A 13,291-nucleotide genomic window follows, 5' to 3' on the forward strand; every position below is an offset into this window, starting at 1 on the left:
TATGGGCTGAGTGCAGGTCAGTGGGACTAGGTGAGAGTAAGAGTTCGGCACGGACTAGAAGGGCCGAGATGGCCTGTTTCCGTGCTGTAATTCTTATATGGTTATATATGTTGAGGCTTTGGAGAGGGTGCAGTAGAGGTTCACCAGGACGCTGCCTGATTTAGGGGGCGTGTGCTACCACAAAAGGCTGGGCAAACTTGGGTTGTTTTCTCTGGAGCGGTGGATCTGGAGGGGAGATCTGTTAGGGGTTTATACGATTATGAGAGGCGTAGATCGATGAGACAGGGAGTATCGTTTTTCCCAGGGTAGAAGTGTCTGTTACCAGAGGGCATGCATGGAAGATGAGAGGGGGTAGGTTCTTACTCAGAGAGTGGTGGATTCCTGGAATCCGCTGCCTGGTGTGGTGGGAGAGGCAAATTTATTAGAGGCTTTTAAGAGACATTTAGATAGGCAGATGGATGTAAGGAATTTGGAGGGATATGGACATGCTGGAGGTAGGAGGGATTAGTTTTTCGGGTTTTTTGATTTGCGTTTTAGCTAGCTCAATATTGTACGCTGAAGGTCCTGTTCCTGTGTGGTACTGGCCTATGCTATTTATTCATAAGTATATTTATCTATCCGTCTATTTATTTATTCATTCAGAAATACAGCATGCTTACAGGCTTAACAAACCCACTCTGCCCAACTGCTTCCATTTGTTGTGCTACGTCCACTGTTTTACTCTCCTGATTGCATTCACATTGAGCACAAAAACAGAACGTAGAACATTACAACACAGCACAGGCCCTTCGGCCCACGGCTTTGTGCTGACCTTTTAACCTACTCTATCTAACCCTTTCCTCCCCTATAGCCATCCATTTCTCTTTCATCTATATGCCCTATCCAAAAGTCCCTTTAATGTCCCTGATGTATCTGCCTCTACCACCACCCCTGTCAGCTCATTTCGCGAACCCACCACTTTCTGTGTGAAAAAACTTACCTCTGACATCCCCACTATACTTTCCTCCAGTCACCTTAAAATTATGCCCCTTGCGTTAGGCATTTCTGCCTTGGGAAAAAGTCTCTGGCTGTCCACTCTCTCTTTGCCTCTTGTCACATTATATACCTCTGTAAAGTCACCTATGATCCTCCTTTGCTCCATAGAGAATAGCCCCAGCTCACAAATCCTATCCTCATAAAACATGCTTCCTAATCCAGTCAGTCATGTGGGCACATGGCCAAGTGGTTAAGGCATTGGACTAGCAACCTGAAGGTTGTGAGTTCAAGTCCCAGCCGAGGCAACCTGTTGTATCCTTGAGCAAGGCACTTAATCACACATTGCTCTGCGACGACACTGGTGCCAAGCCGTATGGGTCCCAATGCCCTTCCCTTGGACAACATTGGTGTCGTGGAGAGGGGAGACTTGCAGCATGGGCAACTGCTGGTCTTCCATACAACCTTGCCCAGGCCTGCACCCTGGAGAGTGAAGACTTTCCAGGCGCAGATCCATGGTCTCGCAAGACTAATAGATACCTTTACCAAATCCAGTCAGCATCCTAGCAAAATACAGTCACACAAAAAAAGACTCTGAGACCGTGAGCATTGTAGGAGTCTGCGGTCAAACACAATATGACTTGTCTCCTGCCACGTGAACATTGGGGGCAGCACCAACTCCAGATTGGATGCCTCATCACACTGCCTCCGGTGGAGGGCTCCGACTCTGACGCCTTTCTCCTGGGTGGCGACACCGCTGCTTGAGCCCTAGTCTTCAAGTCAGAAGACAACTTGCCCTTTCCTTGGATTATTCCAGTAAAACTTTCTCCTAATTGCTTCCAAAGTATTCCAGATTAAAGATTAACCGTACTTGTCACATGATCTTGTAATAATCGGCATCATAATACACATCTGTGGTCTTTAATGGCATTGATCATGGCTGGATATTTTCTCCATCCGTCTCAAACGGGATGGCGAGGTGGGCATCTTGCAGATGCTCAAAACAAGACTAGACCACGGAGCAAGGGAATTATGTCAGCTTGGAAATCAACCCAAAATGATGTTGCAGTTCTATTGTTGTTTATTATTTTGAAATACGGCACAGTTACAGGCTAATTATACCCATATGACCAATTAGCCTACTAATCCATATGTCTTTGGAATGTGGGAGGAAACCAGAGCACCAGAAGGAAACCCACGCAGTCACGGGGAGAATGTACAAACTCCTTACAAACAGCGGCGGGAATTCAACCTCAGTTGCTGGTACAGTGATAGGGTTACACTAACTACTGCACTACTGTACTACCCAGTTCACTCCCTGTAAAATTACCAAAGTGATCCAAAGGTTTGCCAGCAAAGGACCTTTTTAATGATGTCCTGATGAAAGGTTCTGGGGCCGAAACGTTGACTGTTTACTCTTTTCCACGGATGCTGCCTGACCTGCTGAGTTCCTCCAGCATTTTTGTGTGTGTTGCATTGGATTTCCAGCATCTGCAGATTTTCTCACGTTTGCGTTTATAACCGTGCCCTTTCTTAGTTATATATGGAACATCTCAAAAGAAGAACTGTCGCCCTTTAACATTATCTCCCTTTGAGAATGACTGATATGAAAGATAGAGAAAAAAAATGTGCTTTCATATTGAATGCTGGGTTAAAATAAAGGAAGCGGTTCTCTTTAAAAGGCCAGGCTAAATCTATACCAAGCTCAAACCACAGCTTGATGTTTGACAAGGAGTGACATGCAATTGAATAAAATAACTTCCCTACATTCTCGACAGACAGCCGACATTCTGGCTGTAAATTTTGTGCTGCACCTTGTGGTATTTATCATGAAATAGCTTCTGATGGTGTCACATTTCCTTTGATGTGTGAGGGAGAAAAAAGTCCACCTAAGATATTAGGTTGTCACAGATACCATGGGCAGTCACTGGATAAGACAGATGCATTTAATTCAGCTAAGTTATACACTTGGGAACGAGAAGCTGGAATCCTGAGCCTGCTTCACTACTTAGAGGGCTGTTGATTAGATTGTAACTTTGGTTCTGCATTTCTTTCTAACCTTTCACCCCTTAACAAGAATCAAACCTATCTCTGCATTAAAAATACTCAATAACCCCGTTTCCATCAGTCTTTGAGGAAGGGGGCTCAAGAAAAAACAATCCTATGAGATATTCACAGGCGCTTTCTGAGTCATTGCACGTTGAATTGGAATGCCTTGAATGCTGAAAACTGGGAACCCCTTTCCTCACCCCCCCGCCCCAACAGTGAGAAGAGTGAGCAAAGTTGATAACTGATTGAGAGGGGCAATGAGTATAGAAGGTGGGATGTCAGGAATGAAAGGGTTAATGTATGAGGAACATCTATGGCTCTGAGCCTGTACTCTCTGGAATTTAGAAGAATGAGGGAGGGATTTCATTGAAACCTATAGAATATTGAAAGGCCTTGATAGAGTGGATGTGGAGAGGATGCTTTCGAAAGTGGAAGAGTCTTCGACTGGGGGCACGGCCTCAAAATACAAGGACATCCTTTTTAGAACAGAGGAGAGGAGGTATTTCTTTAGCCAGAGAGTGTTAAATCTATGGAATTCATAGGTGGCTGTGGAGGTTGCATCATTAGATATATTTAAAGCTGAGGTTGATAGGTTCTTGATTAATCAGGGTGTCAAACATTACTGGGAGAAGGCAGGAGAATGGGGTTGAGAGGGATAATAAATTAGCCATGATGAAATGGCGGAGCAGACTCATTGGGCCAAATGACCTAATTCTGCTTCTGTGTCTCATGGTCTAATGTTGCTGAGGCCATGTTTGGAATGTAGTGTTCAGTCTTGCCACCCTCCTATAGGAAAGATACCATTAAACTGGAAAGAACGCAGAAAAGGTCAATAAGGATGTTGCCAGGTCTCGAGAAGCTGAGGTATAGAGGAAAACTAAGCAGGCTGGGACTTCATCCACTGGAGCGGAGGAGAATGAGGGGTGACCTTACAGAAGTGTGTAAAATCTTGAGGGGGATAGAATATTATCAAGGGTATCACCCATCCATCCAGCATCTTCTTTGACTTTATACCATCAGGCAGGAGACTCCGATGCATAAAGAGAAGAATGGTCAGGAGGGGAAACGGTTTCTTCCTTCAGGCCATTAGGCTTCTGAACTCCCTGCCGCATCGCATTCGAAGTGTCACTGATTAACCTGTTCTGTACCTTGCAATATTTAATTTATGCACTTTAGTTTGTTTATTTATGTGGATTCCATTTGTACATTTCATCCTTACTTTCATAAGTTATTATGTGTTATGTGTACTACAGTGCTTTACACCCTGGTTCAAAGAAACCTTTTCTCGTTTTACATGTATATAGTTCAATGACAATAAACTTGACTTGACTTGGAACTTGTGGTAAGTGGATAGGGTGAGGGATTAGGAGTCAAATGCAGCAAATAGGATGAGCTTCGTTGGGCATTTTGGTCAGCATGGTGGGGATGGGCTGAAGGGCCTTCTAGCATGCTGTGCGGCTCAGAGTATGTGACCATTCACTATTCTCATTGCTCATCGGTAATGCGTGCCAGCCGGTGTTGCTCTGTGGAAGATGGGCGAGGATGCGCTGAAGTGTCTTCTGCCATGCTGTACTATTCTCATTGCTCATCAGCTGGCGTCACCCTGTGGAAGGTGGACATCTCTAGACCTTTTGAATGAAAATATCAAACCCATTCCTTCCTTGTCAAAACAATCATCAGTGTACATACCATAAAGAGTACTTGCCTATCGTTAGTACAATTTCAAGTTTATTGCCATTCAACTGTGTACATGTGTACCATCAAATGAAACCAAGATGCACAACACAGTACATATACTGTCTCCCACACACAAAAGTTCAAAGTACATTTATTATCAAAGTATGTAAAAATTAAACAACCTTGAGTTTCATCTCCTTACAGCCAGCCACAAAACAATTACCCATTAAAAAAAACAACAAGCACCCAATGCGCAGAGAGAGAGAGAAAAAACACAGTTTGTGCAAACAATAAAAACATAGATAGCCTCCAACTATCCACACGATCGATGCCTCTCATCATCTTATACACGTCAAAGCAAGCAACAGCATTCAGAGCAAAGGTGAGTCCATAGGCAGGAGTCTCGGACCAGGCCCACGGCCGCCGCCTCAGTTCATCGCACAGAGGAGCAAATCATTGCAGAGCTCACAGACGTGCAGCCCAGAGAATTTATTTTCTAACTAAGTTAACAAATAATAAGGCGCATTGCACAAGTTTAAAAAGTAAACAGTACGGTGCTACTGGCGCTTCGTAAGTGATGAGGCCTGGGTTGTGGCAGGGAGCTCAGTAATCTCACAGCCTGGGGGAAGCAGCTGTTTCCCATCCAAACAGTCCTTGTCCTAATGCTACGGTATCGCCTGTCGTCTGATGGCAGAGGGTCAAAGAGGTTCTTGGATGGATGGAGTAGAATTAATTTGGGCCTGTAAAGTACTGCTGAGATAGACAATCCCCCGGCATGTGATCACATGGACATGGGAGCAGATCAATGGTTAAATCCGCGGAAAGGATCCACACTAGGAAGGCCCCACAACTTCCGGATTTAACCCGGTTGTGACAGACTGCATGCAGCCAAGCCTCTCCTTGGAGGGGCGGCTTGCCAATTTCAGCATGTTGCATACTGATCGAGATTAATTCCGACAAGGGTTTTGAACCTTGACTCAGTTGGCGCGCACGTCGAGAACTTCCCTGCCCTCGCGAGTGAAAGCGGGTCTTGAACCCTGAACCGTTGAGGCAGGAGTGTAAGCAGCTGGCCCCCCTGCCAGATTCCGGCCACTGCTCCGCACTGCTGGCCGTGGACCGCCACAATTGCTGAGGCTGGGAGTGAGCAACGCACCGATACACAGTCACGGCAGCAGAGCAAACTCGTTATTCTCTGACGGCTTCCTGGTGAAAGCGAACAGCTTCAGAAACTGATATCTGAGCTGACGGTAGATTCAAGATGCAAAAATGTTTACTGTCATTCCTCAGTGCACGAGTGTAAAGGAGAACAAAATGATTGTTTTTCAATCATGAATTAAAAACATAATTAAGGCAAATATAAAAGCAATCCTACAAAACCGTGCACGAGTAACTGTTGAGGATGGCTCTATATACAAGGACTAGTTAATATATGTAAGCACAGGACAATCTGCAGATGCTGGAAGACCAAAACAACACGCACAAAATGCTGGAGGAACTCAGCAGGTCAGGCAGCATCAATGGAAAAGAGTAAACAGTCGAGGTTTCGGGCTGAGATTCTTTTTCAGGACTCTTCAGCTTATGTGCATGGACTGATCATATGTTCATACAGTGAAGCTCGGTGCAGGAGAATCTGTACATACTGACTGGAAATGAGTAAGCAACAAAGTGACTCTTGGCCAGAGGAACTCTTCCAGGTAGCAGCAGGGTGTGTGAAAGTGCAATTGGATGGTGCCTGTGTCAGTGTAGGAATGAGGTGTAGAATTATTGTTGGTGCCAAATGGAGTGGTTTGAATATCTCAGAGACTGCTGTTCTTCTGGGATTTTCATGCACAGCAGTCTCTAGAGTTTACAAAGTGGCGCAAAGAACCAAAAATATCCGGTGGGCAAAAATGCCTTGTTAATGAGAGAGGTCAGAGGAGAATGGGCAGACTGGTTCAAGCTGTCAGGACGGCGACTGTAACTCAAGTAACCATGTATTACAACAGTGGCTTGCAGAAGAGCATCTCTGAATGCACAACACATCGAATCTTGAAGTGGATGGGCTACAGCAGCAGAAAACCTTGAACGTACACTTAATAGGCACATTTTTAGGTACTGGGGGTATCTATTAAAGCGGCCACTGGTTGCATGCAACAGTCTGATTGCTGCTCCACAGACTGTCTTGACACCACAATATCCCAGACAGAGCAAAATTTGTTCTCTGGTACATGTCAATTCAAAGCAAGTGGATTACACCTGGCATGGCTGGGCGCTGAAATCATTTGCATTGTATGAACAGGGGCGGGAGAGTGTCAAAGCGAGCAAAATCTTCCATTGTAGCATATCAGACTTTTAATTTATTGGTGCTCTGTCTGCAAGTCTCTCTGTTTGTTGACGTGAGGTGGGCTTGCTAGCTGAGACTCTATATGTGCAGTCACCCGCGATTATGCAGCGGGGCATGGGAACTTGCTTTGAGGTGTTTTAGAGTACGCACCATTGCTCCCCATCTTGATCCACTGTAGCCTCCCAGAGCATTCTAATATATTACCCTGATTATCTATCTGTTCTGTGCAAGGAGACCGACACAAGCAGAGCAAAGGAGCTGCTGCCTTTATTTTTACAGGGTGCCGTCACGATTTTGTTTGTGAAAATGCAGCCAACAACATAAAGCTCTGCTCTTCTGAGATCCCTGTAAGAGTGCTGGAAAATAATTAGCAAAGATCCTTTTACTGGGATTAACTTATTCCAGGCACTGAGGAGTTTTGAAAGAGGGGCTAATTGTGCGTGCTTGAATTTCGTGAAACGACTTGTCAGATTCAGAAACAGGTTTAATATCACTGGCATATGTCGTGAAATATGTTGTTTTGCAGCAGTGTTGTGTAATACATAAAAAATCCATGAATTACAATAAGAAACATATATACATTACTGCACAAAAGTCTTAGACACATATATATGATATATATAGATAGGGTGCCCAAGACTTTTGCATAGAAGTATTTGTCTACATGGAGTGGAGAGCAAGTTTGTAAATCTGATGGGGACAAAGCATGTTGGGAATGGTGAGAGTGGAACGCAACGGGAGAGGTGTGGGACAGGTGGCAGAGAAGGAGTGCCAGCTGGGGGTGCAGACACACTCAGCCCTGAGACACCAGGCAAGGGCATTTGATTCCAAACAATTGGTTTATTGATCGTTACAGAATGTCTCTCTGGTACTTCCCGCTCCTTCTCTTCCCCCTTCCCCTTTCCCAACCGTGATTCCCCTCTCCCTGCCCCCTTTCCACTCTCAGTCCACAGTAGAGACCCAGATCAGAATCAGGTTTATCATCACTCACATATGTCATGGAATTTGTTTTTCTTTGTGTCAGCAGGACAGGGCAGTACATAAAATTACTACAGTACTGTGCAAAAGTTTTAAGCACCCTGGCTATGTATGTGTGCCTAAGACTACAATGGAATTCCGTTAATTAGGGCACATTGGAACCAGTACAGTTTGGCACAATTAGCCGAAGCTTCATGGAAATAGAGAAAAAAGTATATAAAAGACAAGCTGAGTAACAAGAGGAGTGGCCACAGGATTTCTTTGAGTTGGTGGACTGGGGTGTGTTCAAAGGGTCATCAGTGGATCTGAATGAATACACCACGGTTGTCACGGACTTTATTAAAACAGTTGTGCACGAGTGTGGCCCTGCAAAATCATTCAGAATCTTCGTAATCAGAAGCCCTGGATGAACCATGAGATTCGCAACCTGCTGAGGGCCAGATCAGAGACATTCAAGTCTGGCGACCAGGAACATTGCTAGAGGTCAGGTTACGATCTGTGTGGCGCGTGGCCAAGTGGTTAGGGCGTTGGGCTCACGATCTGAAGGTCTCGGCCAAGGCAGCGTGTTGTGTCCTTGAGCAAGGCACTTGACCACACACTGCTCCGGTCCACCCAGCTGAAAATGGGTACCGGCAAATGCTGGGGGTTAGCCTCGAGATAGACTGGCGTCCTATCCGGGGGGTGGGGAGTCTCATACTCTCAGTCGCTTCACGCCACAGGCACTGGCATAAGCACCGGCCTGATGGGCCACAAGGCTCAGGACAGACTTTAACTAAAAAAAAGGTTACAATCTCCAGAAAGCCACCTCGGGCAAAGTGGCAATTCCAGACCAAACTTGAATCACTGAAGGATGCTGAACAGCTGTGTGAGGGCATAAATGCTGTCACCTCCTACAAAGTGAAATCAGGTAGCATAGGCGACAACAGTGCTTTGCTTCCTGATGAGCTCAATGTCTTCTACACTTGCTTTAACCATCAAAGCATGGAGGAACCTTCACAAGCTTCAACAGCCCCCAGTGACCCTGTGATTTCAGTCTCTGAAGCTGATGTGTGAGCTTCCTGCAGGGGAGTGAACCCACAGAAAGCATAGGGCCGAAATGGGGTACCTAGCCAAGTGCTAAAGACCTGTGTCAATCAACTGGCTGGTGTGTTCACTGAGACCTTTTTTTTTAATTAATTTTTTTATGAGCTTCTACAATACAACAAAAAAAAACCACCAGCAAAAAAGAGATTTATACAGTGCAAAACAAACATGTCTAATATACAATTCATAACAATATAGAAAAAGCACCCAAAATAAAATCATATAAAGTTAGTATCCTCCCCACCCTCCCAGAACGCAACTCCAAGCCAACCATTTGGATGTAAATCACTGAGACCTTTAAGCTGTCGCTTCAGCAGCCTGAGATACCCACCTGCTTTAAGCGGGCTTCAATTATACCAGTGTCTCAATGACTATCATCCAGCAACATTTACATCCACTGTGATGTGGTGTTTTGAGAGATTGGTGGTGGCCCCAGCCATTATCAGTGGTCGCATAACCAGGGCTTGTGATATACACCAGCTGATTATATGACCATCCACCACCTGCTCCTATGGTTTCATATGACCTTCATCAGGGGCTGAGCAGGTGCTACACCTTGCCCAAGGGTGACCTGCAGGCTAGCAGAGAGAAGGAGTAACTTACACCTCCTTCAGTAGAGACATATCTCCACCCCACCACCCATCAGTAACCCCTTAGGATTAGTGTAGATGGGCAAAAAGTTTGGCACGTATCTAGTCTGTGGCTCAAGGGGTCTGTTTCTGATGGTTTCCACTAGTGTGGGGGGGAATCAGGGGACATAATTGCATAGCAACCCACACAAAATGCTGAAGGAACTCTGCAAGTCGGGCACCATCTATGGAGAGCACCTTTTGAATTATGATTATGAGGACACGCAGTCTCCATTTACTATCATTTAGTAATGCATGCATTAAGAAATGATAAAAATGTTTTTCCAGAACGATATCACAAAAACACATGACAAACCGACTTAAAAACTAACAAAAACCAAAAACCACATAATTATAAGATATAGTTACAACAGTGCAAAGCAATACCATAATTTGATAAGAACAGACCATGGCACAGTAAAAGTCTCAGAGTCTCTCAAAGTCCCGTCATCTCACGCAGACGGTGAACCCCAAGTTCCGCCAACTTGCCGATGCAATATCCTGGAAGCATCCGACCACAGTCCGACTCCGAGTCCGTCCGAAAAACTCCGAACCTCCGACCACCTATTGGACACTGAGCACCGAGCACCATCTCTGCCAAGCGTTTCGACCCCGGCCCCGGCAACAGGCAATAGGCAAAGCGGAGGATTTGGGGCCTTCCCCTCCGGAGATTCTCGATCACACAGTAGCAGCGGCTTTGAAGCAGGCATTTCAGAAGTTGCTCCAGATGTTCCTCTGCGCTTTCTCACGGCTGTCCCCATCAAATCAGGATTGATGCACAGCCCCCTAGTTACACATATCAATATTCATTCGGAACGGCCACGCGCGCTGCGTCGCGTCGCCATCTTCTCCTCCCTCTCTAGAATTAGGGTCTAAATTGTCAATTTTCTTGTAACTTAACTCGAAGCTTGTTTATATGTTTGTATATTCTACGTGTTTGTAAGTGTTCAGAAGACTTTCAATAATTTGTAGTCTAGCTGGTTATATATTTTTTGCAGTTACTTTGTCTGTGAGTGTGTCGCACAAGCATAAATCAAACTCTCATTGGCTGTTCTTATCAAAAGAATCTTCTTATCTGTCCTGTTTAAGGTGGTTTTCAGTATAAAGACGACCATGAGGCAAAGTTCCTTGTTTGTCTTTCTTCTATTCTTTGCTGTTTTCTCGGTCTGCCTTTCCCCCTTCCTTACAGTAGTGAGTTTATTACTGTTAGAGTTCGTTACCTGCGGCTGAGTTTGCTGTTATTTCTTCGTCATGAGCATCTAACGCAACAGTCATAAACACAAGGTTGTGGAGGCCGGATCATCGGGGTTATTTAAAAAGATACATTATCGAAAGGTGGTGGAATTGAGGGCCGTGGGAAGCTGGCAAAGAGGATGAGATGAAGCCTGGGGAGATAGGCCGTAATCACACTGAGTCGTGAAGCGGGTGTGAGGTACCGGTTCCTCTCTGTGTGAGGGGAAATGATGTATTAGTGCCTCAGTGCTTCAGAATTCTGCTGCAGATGAAGGGTGTGCTTCATGCCTAGAATGCGACTCCTGGTCACGCCCTAAATGCATCAAAATTCACTTGCAACCGAGAGCTTAGAGTTAAGTCACAAGCTAGCCGGCACAAAGAGGTACCGCCCCAGTAACCTGCAAGTGGGATCACACTGAGGGTCATGGTTGGTAGTGTTCGATCACAGTTCAACATTAGTACGTTTTCACTCAGAAGTGGCAGCAAAACAGGATTCATTCACCTCTATCTCATCAATTTTCAGTCACATGGGCTTGGGTCTTTATGCAATGCACCTGTCCAACTCACCACACCGTTTCTGACCTTGGCAAGAAGAGACAGCCAAGGATTATTGTAGGGAGTAAGAGAGGGAAATGAGTGTATTTAAACATACCCTTAGCTCTGCGGAAAGTTATGCCAAGAGTCTACAGTCAAAACACCCAGAGACTGGGCCAGATTCACACCCAGGTATCATGAGGCTTAGAAAGAGGTTACATGAGAAATGATCATTTAACATCTTCAATACTACAAATGAGAAGTAATATTAGAAGGTCAGTACAGGGAGAGTGATTCACATTGCTGAGGAGTCTGGAACTAGGGATACACAGTCTCAGCGGGGAGAGAATTTAGGATTGAAATTTCATGGGAAAGAATTGTGCAGAGCGTGGCAAATCTTCAGTAATTTCTTCTCAGAGAACTGTCAAGCCTCAGTCAGTGACTGCGTTTGAAACAGAGAGGGATAAGACTCTGGATATTAAGGAATCAGGGGATGTGAGACCACTGCAGGAGAATGGTGTTGAAGATCAGTCATGATCTTGCTGATTTAGGCTTGATGGGCTGAATGGCCTCTGCTTTACGCCATATTTTGTTTATTTTCAGAACTGAAAACTTCAGAGTTCAAAGGAAATGTATTATCAAAGTGCATATACTACCCTGAGATAAATTTTCTTGCAGGCATTCACTACAGAACAAAGAAATACAGTAGAATCAATGAAAAACTCAACATAAACAAAGACTGACAAACCGTACAAATGAAAAATAATGATAATAATAAATAAATAATACTGAGAACATGAGTTGCAGAGTCCCTGAAAGTGAGTTCCTAGATTCTGTTCAGTGATCAGTTTGATTGTTGAGCTGAGTGAAGTTATCTATGCTGGTTCAGGAGACTGAAGGTTGAAGTGTACAGTAGTAACTGTTCCAGAACTTTGTGGTATGGGACCTAAGGCTCCTTTACATCCTTCCCAGTGGCAGCAGGGAGAAGAGACCGTGGCCTGGATGGTCAAGGTCTTTGAAGACGAACGCTGTTTTCTTGTGCACCGTTCATTGTAGATGTGCTCACTGCTGGAAAGGCTTGTCCTCTGATGGACTGGGTTGTATCCACTACTTTTTGTCGGCTTTTCCACTCTTGGGTGCTCCCATTCCACTGCATGGTGCAACCAGTCAGGATATTCTCCACTGTACATCTGGAGATGTTCGTTATCCTGTTAGATGATATGCCAAATCTGTGCAAACCTCTAAGAAAGAAGAACCTTCTTTGAAATGGCACTTAAGTGTTGGTGTCAGGGCAGATCCTCTGATATAATAAAGCCGAGGAACTGACCCTCTCCACCTCTGATCCCCTAATGAGGATTGGATCATGTCCCCTCCCCACAATCTCTTTCTCCTGTAGTCAATAATAAGCTCCTTCACTTTGCTGACATTTGTTGGTTGAACGCCACTCAGCCAGATTTTCAAACTCCCTCCTACATGCTGATTTGTCACCACCTATGATTCAGCTAACAACAGTGATGTTGTCAGCAAACTTAAATATGATATTGGAGCTGCACATAGCCTCATAGTCATGAGTATGAAGTGAGTCAAGCAGGGGGCCCAGCACACAGCCTTGAGGTGCACCTGAGCTGATGGAGAGTGTAGAGGAGATGTTGTTGCCAATCTGAACTGACTGGAATCTGCAAGTGAGGAAATTGAGGATCCAGTTCTACAGGGAGCTATTGAGGTCTAGTTCTCGGAGCTTATTGATTACTTTTGAGGGATGATAGTGTTGAAGGCTGAGCAGTAGTCAGTGAAGAGCATCCTGATATCGATA

The 13,291-nt window shown here is 45.0% G+C and overlaps 1 protein-coding gene across 5 annotated transcripts in view; it reads left to right on the forward strand.

The window, feature by feature from the left end:
* The window catches only part of LOC140201867 (methylcytosine dioxygenase TET3-like), a 330,696-nt gene that overhangs the window by 271,996 nt on the left and 45,409 nt on the right, over window positions 1-13,291 (forward strand). The gene's annotated exons all lie outside the window — the stretch shown is intronic.

This window comes from Mobula birostris, chromosome 8, assembly GCF_030028105.1.
Source record: "Mobula birostris isolate sMobBir1 chromosome 8, sMobBir1.hap1, whole genome shotgun sequence".
NCBI lineage: Eukaryota > Metazoa > Chordata > Chondrichthyes > Myliobatiformes > Myliobatidae > Mobula > Mobula birostris.